Below are 20,414 nucleotides of genomic sequence, written 5' to 3'. Positions count from 1 at the left end.
CATTACATTTAGTCTGTTAATAATAAATGACTACAGTGAGACCTTGAATGTAGCAGGATATATCCTATAGCTCATTATCACTTTTTTTCTGAAGTGAAACACTCCTTTCACTTCTGCTCTTACAGAAGTAGAGAATATAGTATTTGTCATATTTTATTTTACTGTACTCAGTTTCTTACATATGTATATGTTGTGTTAATATTGCCTTTATTTTGAATTTGTTACAATAGACTTTGAAATAGTTTTTAAAAATAGCTTTTATAATAGTATTCTTTTTTTTGTTTTGCTTTCTTAAAAGGATCCAAAAAGTATTCTTCTTTCTGTCTGTGTACTTGGTAATCAAACCGATTCTGATTGTGACCACTGAGAGGCAGCATGGAGTCTGAGTCAGACTGACACCAACGAAGAAGAAGAGGAAGCAATGTAAACAGGAAGAGAGACATTTCTCATCCCACCCTATATTTTAGTCGACAGAATCATTTATTATCGGTATATTTTTGTGAAAATAGCAAATTTAACTTATTTTATCGGTAACAGAGGAAGTTGTAGGATTATTATTCATCAAAACTGTCAGCTGTTTGGTGTGTTTTACTTTTATATTCAGCTTTATCGTCATGGCGAATTCAGGGGGAGCAATGTCAAACGCTCAGTTATTTCAGCAGGTGAGAAAAAATACACACATCTGTTTATGTTGCTAAATTCAGTTTACTCATCCCTGACAGGCTTGGGGAGTAACGGATTACATGTAACGTGATTATTATTAGGATACACTTTTTTTTTACTTCATTCGATTGCGATTACATAAAATAAATACGTGTTTAGATTACTGTTACATTTGCTAATATCGGTATTACCAGCAAGACAACAGTGTTACAACACATTTTGAATTAAAAATCGATATATTATAGGTAGACGTACTGAATGAATGTTCTTGATGGGTTATATTTAGGCTACTTTAATTGTTGTATGCAGTAGGTGGACACATGATTTGGTCAGTTCGCTAATTTCAGAATGTATCTATGCAACACAATACAAAGATATCTCTGACATAACGTCAATACTCTAATGTAACCTCTTCACGTGCTGTAAAACATTATTTATGTAATTATGGCTTAAGAGGGTGTACCGAATTCATCATAGGAAATGAATTCAATGACTATCATTGATTTGATCTCATTACTGGACTTTCACACAAATGTGCTGAATAATACACAAAAGCATGTTTATGTAGCAAAATGAAGAGTACAAACTGTGGCAGTTGGAGGTAAAGGAACCATTATTTGAAGCGAGCAGAGGGTGGAAACAAGAAGTGACGTTTTAAATAGCTACAATATATGTTAAACTCCAAAGTTACGTTACCTTGAGCATTTCTGTGACACTGCTGTCCCATTCATTAATTTTTGGAGATTATGAATGGGACAGCAGTGTCACAGAAATGCTCAAGCGGTTGAACTGGGTGGAATTGAGTGAAAGGCGGCGATTGGCTCGTTTGGTTCTCTTCTTCAACATTGTCCATAACATCTCAGCCATTGATGCATCAATGTACTCTAGAGCCAGTTAGAAGAAGTGCAACCGCAAAGCCAACTCTTTGAACTTCAAGCACATTTTCGCTACTAGTGACACTCTTAAATACTCTTTCTTTCCGAGAACAATCAGAGAGTGGAACTTGCTACCAGAAGAAGCTGTCATCGCAGAGTCCGTGAAGTGCTTCCGGCAAACTTTAAGTGACATTTAGCGGGGATCATCCATCCCTCACTGAGCGTGATACATCTGGGTTCTGCTCAGTATTAATTAGTGCTGCGTACCTGGACTCACATTCAGGTTCAGGTCCGGACTCAAGTCCAGAGGTTCAGGTTCAGGTCCGGACTTATAAGTCCGGACCTGAACCCATGGCTTGTGTCAAGTTGTGTGAGTAACTAAAGTGAACTTATTGTGAGCTAATTATCAATTGAAAATTAACTCATAATTAACTCAAATTCAAACTCATCAGGTTTATTGTGCTCCCTTCCAACTTGTGTCTACATTTCTCTACAAAGTACAAATGTAAAAAAACACTTTTTGCCACTTAGTCTACAAATGACTTATGACAGCAACTACAGTGAACTACTACAAAGTTCAAACATTTATTTCATTTACCAAACTAAAGTAACCAAACAGTCCCTGAGCTGACTGAGCCTAAATCCCTAAAACGTTGCTGAAAGGTAGAGTGGAGAGTAGACCAGTGGTTCCCAAACTTTTTGTGCCCAAGGCACACCAAAGGACAAGTAAAAATCTCAAGGCACACCTGTTGTGCAAAATAGCCCTTATAACACGTGTTATCACTCATATCATGTAAAATATCTGTAAATGTGCATAATTATTTACTAATGCCAAATAAAATGTGACAAAGACAACTATATTACTCATGAAATATTTATTAACGAAATATTTCAGAAATGAATTTGAAACTTTATCAAATTAGGCTTCATCAAAGCAGCAACACACTCATTTAAACCAGACAGGTCACAAAATAAAAAATGAGGCAAAGGACACTCAGCAGAAATTCAGCACAGAGAACTGTCAATGCAAGGAAGCTGCATTGTCCATGGTCCTGAACTACAAATTATAAATGTAACATTTCAGCAATCAGCATTGAAACATGTGCTATTGTAAATATGTTTGCCGACTTACAAATTAGTGAGATACATGTGCCTGACGGGGCGCGCAGATTTGTTTAATCCTTGGTGGCACTGAGGAGAGGGCCACTCGCAAGTCCTGTTCAACAGAGAGCCGTGACCTCCTGTTGTTCTTCATGTAAACCAGAGTAGAGAACGCCAACTCCAGAGATGGGGTCGTTACTAAAAAAATGTAATATATTACATATTACTTTAAAAAAAAGTAATATATTAAACTACTGCTACATAAAGTAACTCGTTACTTTACTCGCCGAGCACGTACGAACTGCGCATGCGTGAGTGGCAATAACTTTCCTTACCAGCAGGCGGCGGTAGTGTGTATTTGTCATTCAAAACAGGCAACAACCGGAAGACAGAGAAGAAGATATACGTGATATAAACAAACAACAAATAGCGTGTGCGGTAGCTTCACCTTAGCATGTGTTCTTAGCAGGTGCTTGTTGAGGTTTGACCACGTGGTGTTTCCAGCAGTGGATAACAGCTTCTGGCCTGGACACAGTTTGCACCTCACCGTCACATTCCTGTCTATTCTTCGGACGAACTCAAAATAATGGGCAGACCTCCACCCCTCGAAAGTTATCGCTGACTCAGCCATGTTTATGCAGCACTGCACGTGGAGATGTGGACGCGCAAGTCGCGCAGATTACGTACATATAAACCTACAAAGTACTGATATAGTAAATTAAAAATTAAAAAATTATTTTTGTGTAGTTGTATATTGCAATAATAACGTATGGTTGTCACAAAATCCCACGGCACACCCTGACTTGCCTCACGGCACACCAGTGTGCCGCGGCACACCGTTTGGGAACCACTGGAGTAGACTATACGCATTACACTGTTACACACCTACTATACAGTATAGACTACACTGTAGTGTACTGTACTGTATGTACACCATGTATTTTCTACAACTCTACATGTGTACATTATACAGTACATACTACATACATAGTGATGTACATACATACTGTTAGAAATTAAAATCAATGTTGATATGGCGTAATTTTGAATTAAATACACTATTTCATTTAAATCAGTTTTATTCTGAAAAAACCGGAAGTTCACACTATTAACTTAATACTTTTATTCTGAAAATTATTCACTTCCGGTTAGCATTAGCATGTGGCGAAATGCTACGTTTTCAAACCGTGAATCGAAGGTGAAATTCTTTCACACACAAATACGGGTATTGGGCCGAGGGCGACACCGTACTTCCGGTATCCGCCATTTCACACGAGGTGCAACCAGAATATCATAGTCTATTGCCTTAATCAATATCTAGTCAACTCTAAAATACCACATATATGCAATGGCATGATAATATTATTGTGACAAGTGGGGTATTCACCTGGTGTTTCCAGAAAATAGACGTAGATGCAGCCAAAATCGACGAAGGCCACTTTCGAGGGTTGTTTTTCCATACATCTGCAGGCAGTCTGTAAAGGCAATCCGACAACCCACACAGCTCTAGTTTACGCTGGTAACGACCTAGAGCACCCCCCCTCGTCCAGAGATGTAATCCGAAGACATGCAGCGATTTCTTCGGTCGTTAATTCAGAAAAAAAAACTAGTGCGCTCCAGGATAATTGCACCTCCAGGAAAATGGCGTATTTATATATATATATGGCGCGCGTTGCATTGTGGGTAGCTTGTGACGTCACTGTGTGTGAAAGAATGGCATGTGATGTTGTACACTGAGCACACTGGGATTAGCACTCATTTATTGACGCTGAATAACGTTTATCAGGGAATGTTTAAATAACCACAGACACCAGAATATACGTAAGTGCTAGTTTTTTTGCAAGTCCAAGTACCGGTTCCCGACGTTCCGGTTTTAACCGGACTTGAACCGAAACTTTTTACAAGTCCAGTACCGGTTCGGCGTACCGGTATGCAGCACTAGTATTAATCCAGATCTAGACCCAGACCTAATAATATAGGGCAAACCGGAGAGTAACAACCCAACAGATTTAATAACCAAAGAAATAAAGAAAGAGGGAACAGATTTGCAAAACCCAAATATGTTGAGCTCAAAATCAAAGAGAGCTCACTAGCCAGCCACTTGGCAAAAATCAAAGAAAGTGATAAAAGTAAACAATACAAAGAGTAACAAAGGAGCACATCTCCTAACACGATTGGTTTAAAGTAACTAAGTACATTTACTGAATTACTGTACAATTTTGAAGGTACTTGTACACTATTTGAGTATTTTCATTTTCTGCTACTTTCTACCTCTACCCCAGTATAATTCAGTAAATCGTGTACTTTTACTCCACTACACTTATTTATAATTATATTATCTTTAGTTGCTTTGCAGATCTGGATTAATGATGTGAAATATAATCAACACTTTTTCATGCAGGGCCTGGTTAGGGACTAGGATTCACCTGGAGGAAGACAATCAGGGGTAGAGGGGAGAGAGACACAGCACACGACACAAAGCACCCATAATGATAAAATGTCTCTCTCCTTTCTGCAGATGGCTCTACTGCGCTGGCTTTCCTCTCAGACGGACGAGGACCGGACTTTTTTGGCGGCAGTGACGGGTGTCCAGGTCGGCAGAGAGCTGCTGAATCGGTTCACCGGCCAGGACAAAGTGGACGCTTATAAGGTACCTGCCTGCTGCCTGCAGGGGGCTCCGTCTCTGGATCAAATTCAGACATAGTGTAGCTCTCTTCACGACCAGTGTTGTGCTAGTTACTGAAAACCAGTAACTAGTTACCATTACTAGTTACTTCATTTCAAAAGTAACTCAGTTACTTTACTGATTACTTACACCAAAAAGTAATGCGTTACTGTGAAAAGTAACGTTTTAGTTACTTGAAAAAAGGGCTCCCATTAATGCTCTTATAGCCTTCATTTCAGTACTGTTATTGCATTGGAGAATAATACAATCTGTTGATCAACTTGACATGCATTATAAGCAATCTGGATTGCATCGATATTAGCTGGCTTTCCATTTTTGTATATTCTTTCTCCAGGTAGTTGGAAAAAGTTTTCCGTCCCATATGCCGTGTACCCAGTGGCGACTGGTCATTAGGGGCAGGTGGGGCACAGCCCCACCTAGTGTCAGCAGAAAGTATTAAAAGTAATGATTACAAAAAAATGCAAAAAATAAATTAAAAAATATATAAAATATATTTTAAGATCATGTTTAATCATCTGATTCGTCTGTACATTGCTGTTTTAGTCTGTGTTCTTCTAATTAGTGTCTACAGTGTGTGCCTATTGAGCTGTTTAGAGCCATGTGGGACAAAACCCGATCCTGCCCCTCCCTCTCCCTGTTTAAGTCAATGGTGACTGTAAAAACTACACTGCGCATGCTCAGAGTATTGTCCTATTTAATGTGTGTGGCAAAAAAATAATGACCATAGGGGCATAGAGCTGCCATCCCCACCATACGTCATCTCACATCATTCAGAGCTGATTGGCTGTAAGTACGTGTGCCGCGAAAAGTGTGGTGTGTGAAGAGGAGGAGAGAGAGCTGCAGTGAGGCGTCCTACAACCCGGAAATAAACTGCGCATGGCTTCCCTCCACAAAAAAGCAATGATATTTCTCCATAGGATTTTAGAAAATAGCTCCAAATAAGATCTGTGGGAAACATAGCTGTTAGATAAATGCACGTTTTGTTCAGCCGGATAATATCCACATGTCTACCCTACTTTTATAATTTTCGAATCATAAATCTATTGATTAGATCAGATTTATGATAGACTTTTGAAACTACAAGAACATAAGGAGGACTTTTACAAAAAAGTAATAGAGATTTTTGTCCAGAAGGATAGGCAAATGGACTTCATCTTCATGTCAAGGTAAGACTGCAATTTTACCACCGCCATGAAAATGGGATCTTACTAAGAGAGAACAATTCAATATTTAAATGATAAAATTAAATTGTTTGGGTATCCTTTTGTTGAACTGTCTGTTTAAAATTAATTGAAGCATCAGACAAAAAAAGCTTTTGAAAATAATATTATATTTTGATTTAGGTCAAAATATAATATTTGTAAACCTGAAGAGTCAGAGCCTCACCAGCCATGAACCTCAGAAGCTTATATATAGACATCTAAGTTTTGTGTGCCCCACCACTTTTGTACATATAAAAACGCCACTGCGTGTACCGCCCGGACATGGTATCATGCTAACTAGCTCCCTGAAAGCGGGTGACTCCACTGTAGCAATAGCCTGCATGTGTTCTACAACATACCGTGCAATGGCTTTATCGACTTTTCCCTGGCCAGCAGTCCCTTGGTTAAAATCCAGCCGCTGTTGCTTAGGTGGAGGTGGAGTGGCGTCGGCTGAGTCTCTGTGGTCTTAGCTACTAGCTTCGTCCCAGCATGTTGTTTTTGCAGAAGAGATTTGAATTATTGGTTTGGGCAGTAGATAGGATCTTTGACCCGCCAAGACACAACTTACATTTAACTAAAACGTTCTTTTCTTTGTGCTCGACAAAAGTTAAATAGTGAGAATATCTCCAGGTGGAGAAACTAGACTTGAGCTCCGCCGCCGCCATGATAGTCTTGTTAGTAAACAACACAAACACGCCCACTGCCCGTCTCTGCATGTGACACAGGAAGTATCTAAGTACATTTACTCTCATCTCTGTTCGCCTGGCTGTTGACTATATAAAAAAACTAACGGAGTAACGCACCATGTAGTAACGGTAACTGAGTTACTGAATTTAAAAAGTAATGCGGTAGAGTACTAGTTACTGCCAAAAATAACGGCGTTATAGTAACGCGTTACTCCCAACACTGTTCACGACACAGACACAGGTCGGTTTAATCTTGGCGTTTATTCTTGTAGCCTCCCTTGTTCCGTATATGCATAGCCAAACACATTAGCACAGTGTAGTGCTACACATACAAATATATGAATAAAAATAGGACATGGCGCCCACATGAAAACATGAAACAAATACCTTGTTGGCCGTGAAAGGTGATTATTTGAATCTTTAAGGTTCCTTTTCTGCTGATAACTTTATGTCACAGACTACAGCAGAGCTTCAATGAAGACGTCAACCCTGTTGAGTTGCCCAGTGCGTCAAAACAATATGCAGTACCAGTACATGAGCAAACATTAGGCACAAGAAACAACAAACACTTATGGTCACAACACATTAGTAGTTCTCTGTCTGCTTATTGGTGTAACAACATATACAACAAAACTGTATTAAATCATGCCATATTTTAACGATTTTAATATTACATTAAAAAAGTCTTTATTTATTGAATTTAACTATGAAATGAATTATGTTATTCTTTTTAAATAAGGCAACTTTGTTTCGTCATTTACACACAGTCACACACATACCCCATTTTAGATCTGTGCCAGGGCTTCTTTGGTTTGCAGCAGGTTCAACTTGTGAACCACTTACTAACCAGTTTGTAAAAGTAAAGAAAATCCTAACGTTGGATGTTTTTTGTTGTTTGACCTGCTTTACATGACACAGCAGCTTTTAGGCACGATACAACATATTTGTTGCTAACATAGCGCTGCTCTTATCTGTATAATGCCACTGTGGTTCAGCAGAGTGGTAGCCGATGCAGCTCATGGTCCACCGGCGGGAAGTCGGTAATTCACTGTCGGACTGTCACTCCAGTAGCGCCTGGATATGCATATTCCCCCATAAACACACATTTTTTAATAGAAGTGAAACATCTGAAGGGCTCTTTCCACTTTGTACTTCATCATGAGGCTCATTGTGTGTTTGTGTGTTTCCTCAGAGAGAGTGCATCCTCAGCATCTCAGAGTTCCTCCAGCAGAACCCGCAGGCCTCGCAGGCCGACATCAACACCGAAGTGGAGAAAAGAGTTCTGGTTTTCGCCACCCAAGTCAAAGCTCTGGAGAATGCTCCCATATTCTGAATAAACCTCTCCATGTTTATTTCTGAAAGATGTGGAAACGTCGACATTGTGGACACAATTGATATCTTCATAGCAGAAATGCTATGCTAATTGTTAAATAATCTGTTTCTGTTATACATTATATTTGTGTAATTTTTTTTGTTTATGTTTGTAACTTATTAACCAATCACCACACTGGAAAAACTGAACCGTTGACTTTAATTAAATGTATCATGTCAACAGATTTCACATAACTGTATTAGGTTAGTTGAAAGCGATGATATTAAGTTTAAATACAAATATGTGGTTCAACTTAATATTATTGCTTTCAACTAAGCTAATACAGTTATGTGAAATTTGTGGACATGAAACATTTTATTAATGTCAACGGTTCAGTTTTTTCAGTGCACTTTCCATCCAAAGAAGAAGCAGTGTGACGGAGGGCCGGAGGTTTAAAGTGAATTTTATTAGAACATGCTTTTGACTTTCACCTTCGACCAATACCTGGAGAAGTGCAGGAGAATCAAATTCTGTGTTATTGTCTTTAATCTGTGTGTTGATTTGAGCTTTAATGAAATGTTCTTTAAATGCACAGCTGTTGGAATGAACAAGGAGTGTTTATTAAATGTGAGTTGTGTTAAGAGAAACTGATCGATGCTTCCTGGTTCTTTGAGATGGCACATGGGGCTGACATTCCTCCTCAATCCCCCTTTGATTAGTCTACATAGAGTTCTTTCTGCAAACTCACATTATGCTCAGGTGATTTGGAAAAATGCATCTATATATTCTCTCGACTGATAGGAAGACTTTTCTCTTTCTTCCCGGTTGTTATTTTACAACATCACTTTAAGCTATCATAAAAAAGTCAGTAAATGCTTCTTCTTTTTTTTAAAGACTACATTTACATAGTCAAACGGTCCTTTTGTTCAGCCTCACAATGCTATTGGGTAGTAAATGTGTGTATACTATTGGTCCCGCCCTCGGGAGCATACACTCACACAACTTCCAAATCTTCAAACAAGCAACATCTCTGTTTCATTGGACTGGATTTGTCAGATTCAAGTAAGTAAAATGCCTCAAATATTGTTGTGATTATTACAATGTCTAGAACATGTACATATGTAATATGATTACTAATTGATCTCATTTTAACTAATGTTCCCTATAAATACTCAGCTGTGGGAGTATTTGCGAATGATCTGAGTGACCACTGTGTTGTAGCCACAATTAGGGACACTAAGGTCCAAAAGGTTAAACCTCGTATTATCATCAAGAGAGACATCAAACATTTTGTGGAGCAGGGTTTTGTGCATGATCTGTTTGGGTTTGATTGGGGAAAAATCGATCTGTGTGCTGATGTAGAAACCGCATGGTCTTATTTTTATCTTGGTTTTATGAAAATTATAGATAGACATGCACCCCTACGTAAATTTAGAGTGAAGGGACGAGACAATCCTTGGTTTTCTGCTGAATTATCTATTCTCCTACATGAGAGAAACAAGGCCTGGGCAAAGGCTAGGAATTCAGGCTCAGAGGTAGAATGGCTGCGTTTTAGGCAGCTAAGAAATAGCTTCACTTCACATGTCAAAAGTGCTAAATCTAAGTATTATCTGTCAGTTACCACGAAGAACCTGAACAACCCTAGAAAATTCTGGAAAGCCATAAAATCGATATCCACCGGTGATATCCGTAATGAGCTACCTCCGTGCCTTACCACAGTATCTGGCACTATATCGGATAGGACCACCATACTAAATTGTTTTAATGAGCATTTTGTGTCCTGTGGCTCTCTGTTTCATTCTGTTTCTAATTCTGCTTCTGTGAACACCACAGTCGGTGACTCAGAACAATGTGGTCTGGAAAACCCCTTCAGTTTTACTCCTTTTACTGTTGATGTTGTTCGTGAAGTCTTAACCAAGCTAGATCCTAAAAAGCCGGCTGGTCCGGACAACGTAGAACCTTTCTTTTTAAAGATAGCTGCAGATTTTATTGCTCCACCTCTTACTACTCTTTTTAACCTCTCCCTCAGCACGAACAAAATCCCAAAAGTATGGAAGTCAGCTTATGTCCTGCCACTACTAAAAGGAGGGGAGGCCACCTTATTAAACAATTATAGACCCATCTCTAAATTGTCAGTTCTGGCCAAGGTTCTTGAACGCTTAGTGAGTGAACAAGTAAAGGAGTTTTTATGTAACAATGACATCCTGTCTAAACATCAGTCAGGCTTCAGAAAGCAACATAGCACCATCACTGCCACAATGAAAGTGGTAAATGATATTACGAGTATTTTAGATAATAAGCAGAGTTGTGCAGCTCTATTTGTTGACCTATCCAAAGCTTTTGATACTGTCGATCATTGCATTTTGAAGCAAAGGCTGGTCAGTATAGGCATGTCCAGCCATGCAGTGGGGTGGTTTGTAAACTACCTCTCTGAAAGGTCCCAATGTGTTCAGTTTCATGGGCTGTCTTCTGAGTGGTTAAACATCACTAATGGTGTACCACAAGGTTCAGTTTTAGGTCCGCTATTATTCTCTATCTATATTAATAGTTTAGGTGAAAATGTCGAAGGAGCAACCTTACATTTTTATGCGGACGATACCGTTATGTACTGTGCAGGTCCCTCGATTAACGAGGCTGTTGTTAAATTACAGGCTGTTTTTAACATTATTCAGACTCAGCTCTCTGAACTAAAGCTTCTTTTAAATGTGGATAAAACCAAGGTAATGCTCTTTTCTAAAGCTAAAGCTAAAAATACACCAGAGACTGCTTTGGATATTGTAACTACGCAAGAAATACAACTTGAAGTGGTTACCTGTTACAAATACTTGGGTATCTGGCTTGATGACTGTCTCACTTTTAAACTTCATGTCAATAACCTGCTTAAAAAGCTGAGGGTTAGGCTAGGTTTCTTTTACCGAAATAAGTCCTGTTTCTCGCTTGAGGCCAGGAAAAGGCTAGTCACTGTGACCTTTTTACCTGTGCTGGATTATGGTGATTTGTTATATATGAATGCACCTGCCAATTACCTGAGCAAGTTAGATGCTGCGTATCACAGTGCACTGAGATTTTTGACAAATTGTAAAGCACTTACGCATCACTGTACCCTGTATACCAAGGCGGTTATGCCATCACTTACTGTACGGAGGCTCAGTCACTGGTACTTTTTCATTTACAAAACCATGTTGGATAAACTACCATCTTATATCTGCTCCCTGATCTCTCTGCGAATTGAAAGTAATTATTGCCTGAGATCGCATGCTGTGGTTTTATTAAATGTGCCAAGTGCTAGGACTGTCTTAGGGAAGAAAGCTTTTAGATGTGCAGCTCCACTAACATGGAACAGTCTGCAAAAAGAATGGAAAATTACCAAGCTAGTACCACTACATGTTTTTAAAGCTCGGTTGGATGCTACAAAATCAGATGTTGTTGGTACCTGTACTTGTGGTTAAATATGTAAATTGTAATCCCTGTACATTTTGCTGTATGATGTCCTTTTGTTGTTCATGTCTTCTTGTGGAACCTACTGCTGCAGGTCTCCCTTGAAAAAGAGATCATTGATCTCAATGGGATTTTACCTGGATAAATAAAGGTTTTGAATTTAATTGAATATGTATTATTGTGGAATACATTCATCAAATTTGATTTTGAGCGGCTTATGTTTTTGTTGCAAAGTTACGTACCTGGGTCAGTGTGGTAGCAAAATAGCATGTGCACCTTACACATGGACCCTGCCCTTCTTATATGTTCACATGTGGAAATAAAACACTAATATAAATATAATGTCTTTGATAATTTATTTTAACTAAGTTCTAAATGTGTCTTCTGTTAAAGATGTTGAATTAAGACCAGAATTGAATAAATGAATACTTTATCTCTGATAGCATTATGTGAAATTATATCTGTAGCAATATTTTAAACTCTACTTGATTCTTATCAGTTAATTAGTTACACAAATACATTTAACTCTTCTATGGTTCTGGCAGAAACAGTTATTTCTGAAATGTGTTGGGAAACTTGGATGTATCCCTTTTAGTATGATAATTAGCCTGTTATCATTAGCCAGACAGCATTGTGTGACTTGTTGAACTGTTTTACCTGGCTGCATGGGTCGGTGTAGGTATTCCTTTTATTATGATAATAGGCAGCATTGTGTGACTTGTTGAACTGGTTTATGGGTTGCCAACTTTGGGTACCTGGCTAGAGTGAGATTTTGATATCAATTAATTACACATATGCGCACTAAATGACTGCTATCGTGTCAGTAGTGGGACCTTAGCATAGGATGTATATACAATATATACAAACAGGGGCGGACTGGCCATTGGGAATACCGGGAGTTTCCCCGGTGGGCCGGTGCTGTGTCCAAAAAAATAAATAAAGTTTATTTTAAAAAAAAGAATTTAAATCTTTTTTTTTTGCCTAAATCCTACCGGCCCACATTTGTAAGTGTTCCGGCCCAGCCCAGCCCAGTGGGGTGTGGCCAGGGTTGGGTTGTAACGGAATACATGTAACGGCGTTACGTAATCAGAATACAAAAATCAAGTAACTGTATTCAGCTCGCGTTATATTTGAAAAACGAGTAATCTGATTACAGTTACTTTCGTAAACCTGAAGTGAATACATTTTGGATTACTTATTGGAATTATTGGTGGTAAGATTTCCTCACAACATTTAATATTCATTACTAAAGGTACAGTCGAATCATCACAGCGCACAAAACCGCGCAGATGGACCAAAAAGGGGAGCGTTTGAAAAGAATGTGCGGGTCCGCTCAGTGAAACAATAACAATGTAACATGGAGGAACAAAAGTCTGCGTTTAAATCGTGTGTGTGTGTGTGTGTGTGTGTGTGTGTGTGTGTGTGTGTGTGTGTGTGTGTGTGTGTGTGTGTGTGTGTGTGTGTGTGTGTGTGTGTGTGTGTGTGTGTGTGTGTGTGTGTGTGTGTGTGTGTGTGTGTGTGTGTGTGTGTGTGTGTGTGTGTGTGTGTGTGTGTGTGTGTGTGTGTGTGTGTGTGTGTGTGTGTGTGTGTGTGTGTGTGTGTGTGTGTGTAGTGGTGTGTGAGGTTAAAACACATCAGCCACACCGCTCTTTAGCCTTTCTAATGTTTCTGAAGGTAAACACAGTGAAGGCGGTGCGTGAAAGGCACTAGGCGCTTTCACACTGCGGTACTTTTCCCACAAAGGTTCATGTGAACTTAGTTCATGTGAACTCTTTAGTTCGCATGAACTAAGTACAGATCGCGTTCACACTGGAAAAAGTCCCTGGGGGTGGATTAGGCAAATGAAGCCGCTGACGTCACTTGTTCTTCTTCTGCTTTGGGTTTACTGGCAGGCCGCAAACCACTTCACGGCGTATACTGCCGCCCAAAGTCCCCGGCCGGAAGTCCCCGGAGTTAGGGACTGGCTTCAGTAGAAGCTGCTGGGACTCCCAGCAGCTTCTACTGAAGCCTTCCGAGTAAATTGCTAGAACGCCGACACCTCCTCATCTCCACCGCTCCCATGTTTTATTTTGTGTTGCCATAAGTTAGTCTCTCTGCGTTTCTGCGCTGGGCTAATGCTAATGCTAATAATGCTAATGCGAGGATAATAAAATGGCGGCTTCACAAAACTTTTTGGGAGTTTTACGGGGCGTGGTTTGCAATCCGCCCAGCCAATCAGAAATATAGCTCTTTTCTCACAAAAGAGCCCCTCGAAAGTCCCTGCTCTCTAGCAGGGACTTTCGAGGGGGTAAAAAGGTTCACATGAACTAATTTTAGTACCGGCTCTTTTTGGTGTGAACGCGATAAAAGAGTTCACATGAACCTTTGTAGGAAAAGTACCGCAGTGTGAAAGCGCCTAGTGCCAACACTGGCAGGACAGAAGGCGACACGCCCTTTCTAAGCCATGTCCTCACATCCCAAGCTGCATCCCCAAAAAGTTGATTATGTTGTTACAACAGGGTTCAGGGGGAGTGGCTGTACGGCTGTACCCGTAAAATAGAAAAGGGGGAAGTGACGTCTGACTCAGAGGTCGCGCGGCTGTGGAGAAGAACGTGTTGCCCACATTCTGTTACTGAGTTTAGGCTAGTTAGCTAGCAGGTTTATTGTTTTCGGGTGCAGTCACTATATATGGCCTCCACTTGCTGTTCAAATAAAATGTATGAAAGAAAAAGTTAATCTGTTTTACAGTTTCTGGTTTTATATGGGTGTGTTTGAGAAGAAGAAGAAGAAGAAGAAGAAGAAAGAGAAGAGAAAAGACGAAGAAGGAAGAAGAAGAAGAGAAGAAGAAGAAGAAGAAGAAAGAAGAGGATAGCCAGAAGAATAATCATCAAGAAGAGAAAAAAGAGAATAAATACTCATCCTAATGCAATACCTCCTAGTCATCCAGACTCGAAGGAGAACAAGCCCCAAGAGACTAGAAGACAAAAGAATGTGTCACATGAAACCCTCTTTAATGGTCACATCCAGAGCACACAGCACACACAGTGAAATGTGTTCTCTGCTTTTAACCCATCCTAGTACCAGGAGTCTAGTACTCGGCGCAGTGGGAAAGCTATGTACAGCGCACCGGGGACAATGGGAGTGAGGGGGGAAGGGGGATGCCCGGTGCCTTGCTCAAGGGCACCACGGCAGGGCATGAGGTGAACTGGGACCTCTCCAAGTAGAAGTCCACACTCCAAATAGGTCTGGTCGGGGACTTGAACCGGTGACCGTACGGCTCACAGTCCAAGCCCCTACTGACTGCCATAGATTTAGTCCCTAATTTTGCTCTCAAAGTGCACCAGATTGATGCATTTAACTTCAACATTTTAATAAAAATCTTCCCGGGGGAGCTTGCCCCCGGACCCCCCTAGAGGAGGTGAGGTCCACCACCTGCCCACACCCCCTGTTAAATTGTCTCACCCACATTGAGGATGCTTCCGACGCCCATGTTTTATTCCATGTGTCAAGTCAGGCAAATTGGGTCAAAATGTTATTGCATCAATGATCTGTTAACATTAAAATTACTAAATATATGCCGTAACTATTTTGCTCTAGGCAACTCAAGGGCTCAGGTAATGTGATTACTAGTGCTGTAGCGACGCGTCGACGACGTCGACGCGTCGATTTCAAAATATCGTCGACGACATATTTCCGCGTCGACGCGTCGCCACCATAGACTGTATGACGCCACACACACGTGGGTCACCCAAAGCAACAAGCAGTTCGCAATCGCACTTCTAACACAATGGAGACGGAAACGGCTACCAACTCCTCCTCACAGGATTGCGCACGAAGCCCTCAAACGAAAACATCTCGCCCCAGGTCTTCAAAAGCATGGGAATATTTTAAAGTTAGTCCAAAACGCAAAGATATTTATATATTTATATCTCACTGAGACTGCTGCTTGACCGGAAGCAGCAGCTAGCTGTGGTGGCAACCATTAGCAGCTAGCATTTGCTCTCCGATTTAAAATGGAATTATGGATTATAAATTCAATAATTTTTGTATACATAGACGTTAAAAACCTATGGATTAACCGATTCAGCCGCGTTTTTTCTCATTTTAATGCCATTGAACACGTATTTTGATCAGATTGACAGCTACGGCGGTGAGACGATCTCCCTAGAAGCTCTGTGAAGGTACGTGTTGTGATGACTGTATTTGCTTCCCCTGTCGCGAGTCCGGATTACTCAGTGATGATACTATGTACCTACATAATCTGTGGAGTCTCAGCTTTAATCGGATATATTGTATGTGCAGCTACGATAAATAATAAGGGTACTTTTATCTTGAGATCTGTGCCAATGTCCGTTAGCATTTTTCGCTCAGGGGTCATTTAGATGCTTCTTATGAGACTTGTGTTTTGTTTTGGTAAACATGGTTTGTATCGTCAGTTAGCTGAGATTATTTCCGTTAATCTGGTATAACACATTAATAGGTTCTTAAATATTAAGATCCCCTGAGACACAGTATCGTGAAAACATTTTTGTTTACATTACGTTTTTTTTACATTACGTTTTTTATGAATTGAACAACAGAAAAATAATCGTTCGATTAGTCGACTAATCGATCAAATAATCGCCCGATTAATCGTTTTCAAAATAATCGTTTCCCCCCAGCACTAGTGATTACTATACAGTATGAATAGTTGTCCAAAATGATTAATGTGACTAATAAAGAGCAGTTTGATTATTAAGTATTATTCTGTTGATCGGTGTCATTACATTTGGTGAAAAGCACATAATGACTTGTTTATGACTCGTTTTGTCAAAGTTTAGGACTTGGACTTGACTTGAACTTGCCCAACCTGACTTGAGACTTGACTTGGACTTGAGCGCAAAGACTTGAGACTTGACTCAGACTTGAGCGTAAAGACTTGAGACTTGACTCGGACTTGCAAAACAATGACTTGGTCCCACCTCTGGTATTTGCAATGTAATTACATACACGCTCCCCTTGACAGTGAAACGCCATGCGTGAGGTTTAGATTATTTCCCTGTCTCAATCAAAATTGAACTGTATGAAATAAAAAGGCACATCTGTCTTGTAGTAAATAAAAAGGGCGACCTGGAGCCAATCCTGCAATTTTCCCACAAGTGAAAGAGTTGACATACTGAAAACCCAACCCCTGCAGGGGGGTTTGCGGGATTCTCCCCCAGGAGATTTTTTGAAATACTAACATGAAATACACATTCTGGTACTCTCTTGAGAAGAAAAATAAATAAATCTATTACTACACGACATATTTAAAAAAAATGAATGCCTTTTTTGTTACTTTGTTCTGAAAGCTGAACCTGCTGCTCCTCACAGAGAGAAGAGGGAAGAGGCTGTGTGAATTACTTTACATTGTGGATAAGGGTGGATAGCCCCCATTGTTCTGAGTGTCAAAATGAAAGACAGCCCACACACCTATCAATCATCACACCGTGGGGTCTTATTTCATTACGTGTTGATTTCTATCAACATGTAATGTTGTATCGATGTATAGAGATGTACTACAGCAAAAGTATTCTCCGTCTGGACTTCCTGCAACAACACCACGCCATTATCTTGGTTCTGATTGGCCAGAAGACATTATCAAAGATGTTCTATTGAGAAGACAATCACTATGTGACAAAAGTTTTCAAAACCGTTTCTAGTCTTCGGTATTTCCAGACAACGAGACAAGTGGCTACTGAAATCAATCTTACTAACTGCTGTCTGTGCAATTTACTCCGCGCGAGTTGGCGGACTTTATTTTGCTTACTTTAACATCATTTTTCATGTTGGGGCTAAGCCATTTCTTGGTATGGCTGTAGCCTACCCCAGCCAAAAATAACCAACCAAAAACGATCGCCGGTTCATCTTGTTTTTGGCGTGAGAATAGTTTGGGCAGCGTGAGAGCGTGAGATTGAGAGTGAAAGCGTGTGTCACACGCCAGATGCGTGAGAGTTGGCAACCCTTTATCTGCATGTATGTGTAGGTATTGCTTTTATTATGATAATAGGCTAAGCCAGGTAGTATTGTGTGACTCAAGTGTACAATGTAAATAGGATTCAGATGCTTGTTGCATCGGGACACCTGGAAGGGGGTGGTGCATGCATTCCTTTTAGTATGATAATAGGCTTAGCCAGACAGAATGAACACTTGTCCCACCACCCTATCTATTCCTTCAGGTAATCTGCTACAATATAATAAGCATATATTATTGATACATATTTATTAATTACTTTTTCCATTTCAGAATGCCACCAGCAAAGAGATGTCCTCGATTCAGTGTGCAGGATGTGATTGCTGCCATCCAACACGGAGAAAGTGATTTTGAGATGGAATCAGAGGACAGTGACACTGCTACGAGTGAAGAAGAGGCAGTTGAAGATGTCTGTGGACAAGTGGACAAAGTAAACCAACAACCCAATGACCGCCCAGTCAGTGATTATGTGGACATCGAGCCCCAACCACATAAACACACCCATGACATGACAGGTATCGCTGGCTGAAAAAAGATTTTATCAGTCCCAATACTGATTTTGCTGGTCCAGATATCACAGAGAATGTCATTTCCCTCCACACACCACTGGAGTACTTCCAGAAGTTTGTGTCAGAAGGCATGATTCAGGCTTTGGTAACCAACACAAATGAGTACAGCTTTCAAAAGAATGAAACATCCATCAACACAAATAAAAAGGAAATTGAGAAACTGATTGGCATGTACCTGAAGATGGGCCTAGTACAAATGTCTGGAGTCCGTATGTATTGGGAGACAGACACACGGTATTCCCCTGTTTCTGATGTGATGGCACGCAACAGATTCCAATATCTGTTGACATTGTTACATTTTGTAAACAACTTGACAGTGTCAGAGATGGAAAAGAAAGACAAACTCTGGAAAGTCAGACCCTGGCTTGATACATTCAGAGAGAAATGCCTGCAGGTGGTACCAGAAGAACACAACTCTGTGGGTGAGATGGTGATTCCTTTCAAGGGGAAATTCAGTAGCATTAAGCAATACATGCGAGGCAAGCCAAACCCATGGGGATTCAAAGTGTGGGTGAGAACTGGAGTCTCTGGCATGATCTGTGACTTTGATGTGTACCAAGGCAGTGTCAATGGGATACGAGCCAAGTCTGAACTTGGATTGTCAGGTGATGTTGTGATGAAGCTTGCCTCCACGCTTCCAGAAGGTCAGAACTACAAGGTCTACGCAGACAACTACTTCACCTGTGTCCCATTGGTAGTGAAGCTCCTTGATCGTGGGATTCATTACGTGGGAACAGCCAGGCAGGTGCGCTTACCCAACTGTAACCTTGAAGACGAGAAGAGCTTGAAGAAAAAAGGGTGAGGAAGCTTTGACATCCGAGTGGAGACCAACCACAACATCTGTGCTGTCAAATGGTATGACAGCAGAGCGGCCCCTATGCAGAAAATTCCACGCTGGGACAAAGCCAACAAAACCTACATAGAAGTTGAGAGGCCTTACATTGTGGGTACTTACAACAAGTACACGGGAGGTGTGGATTTGTTGGACTCATTTACGGCCAAATACAAGTTCCCCATGAAATCCTGACGCTGGTACGTGTACATCTTCTGGCACACCATCATCCTTGCTGTGATCAACGCCTGGCTCCTCTACAAGCGGGACTGCAGCGCTCTAAAGATGGAGCTGGAGATCCTGAACAGGAGACAGTTTCAGGCAGATCTAGCATCCTCTCTCATCCTGGTAAGAATGCATTTCTGCTATTTGCCATTTGAAAAATATATATATATTTCACTGTAATATTTTTGACATGTATCTAAATTGATTCTGTTCTAATCAGGTGAACACAACTCCTCTGAAAACACCCAAGAGAGGACAACCATCTTCAGGCAACGGGAGCCCAGCACCGACGGTGACATCAAGGAGCCCGTTGAATGCTCAGAAGAGACCATCCTCAGGTGATGGGAGTCCACCAAGCTGGGCCCCATCCAAGAGATCACAGCCTCCACTGGATGTACGCAAGGACCTAGTGGCACATTTTCCAGTGAAGACAAAGAGAGGACGCTGCAGACACTGCAGTAAAGGGTACACAAACACCCAATGCAGCAAGTGTGACGTCCGTCTGTGTTTTTCTGACGACAGGAACTGTCTTTGGGACTACCATTGCATTATTATTGAATAAATGACTATTCATAAAAAATATGACTGATGTGTGATTATTATTCATGATATATACTGATATGGGGCTAAGTAAGCAATCAATCCTGCAAATTAACCCTTAGTTGTTCAATACATTTATTCAGACAATATTGGCACGTTTCCACTGCAGCGGGTAGCTCGCTTTAAGCGTGCCGAGCCGTGCGGGGCCCGTTTTTGGTTGCGTTTCCACTTGGCCTAGTACCGGCTAGCGGGTCCTAATTCACAATTTTTCTGGCCCCATAAAATTGTGGTTCTAGGGCCAGGAACAACCAGGC

General features: G+C 40.6%; 1 long non-coding RNA gene across 1 annotated transcript; it reads left to right on the top strand.

Annotated features, from left to right (window-relative positions):
* The first annotated feature begins 16,070 nt into the window (after window positions 1-16,070).
* LOC117535035 lies at window positions 16,071-20,140 on the top strand. Its single transcript, XR_004567358.1, has 3 exons — window positions 16,071-16,123; window positions 18,208-19,683; window positions 19,781-20,140. It is a non-coding gene; the product is annotated as an uncharacterized LOC117535035 (long non-coding RNA).
* The last annotated feature ends 274 nt before the right edge of the window (window positions 20,141-20,414 follow it).

This window comes from Gymnodraco acuticeps, unplaced genomic scaffold, assembly GCF_902827175.1.
Source record: "Gymnodraco acuticeps unplaced genomic scaffold, fGymAcu1.1, whole genome shotgun sequence".
In the NCBI taxonomy this organism is placed as follows: domain Eukaryota; kingdom Metazoa; phylum Chordata; class Actinopteri; order Perciformes; family Bathydraconidae; genus Gymnodraco; species Gymnodraco acuticeps.
Note: the sequence above shows the minus strand (reverse complement) of the source record. Positions and strands in the feature narration are given on the sequence as shown.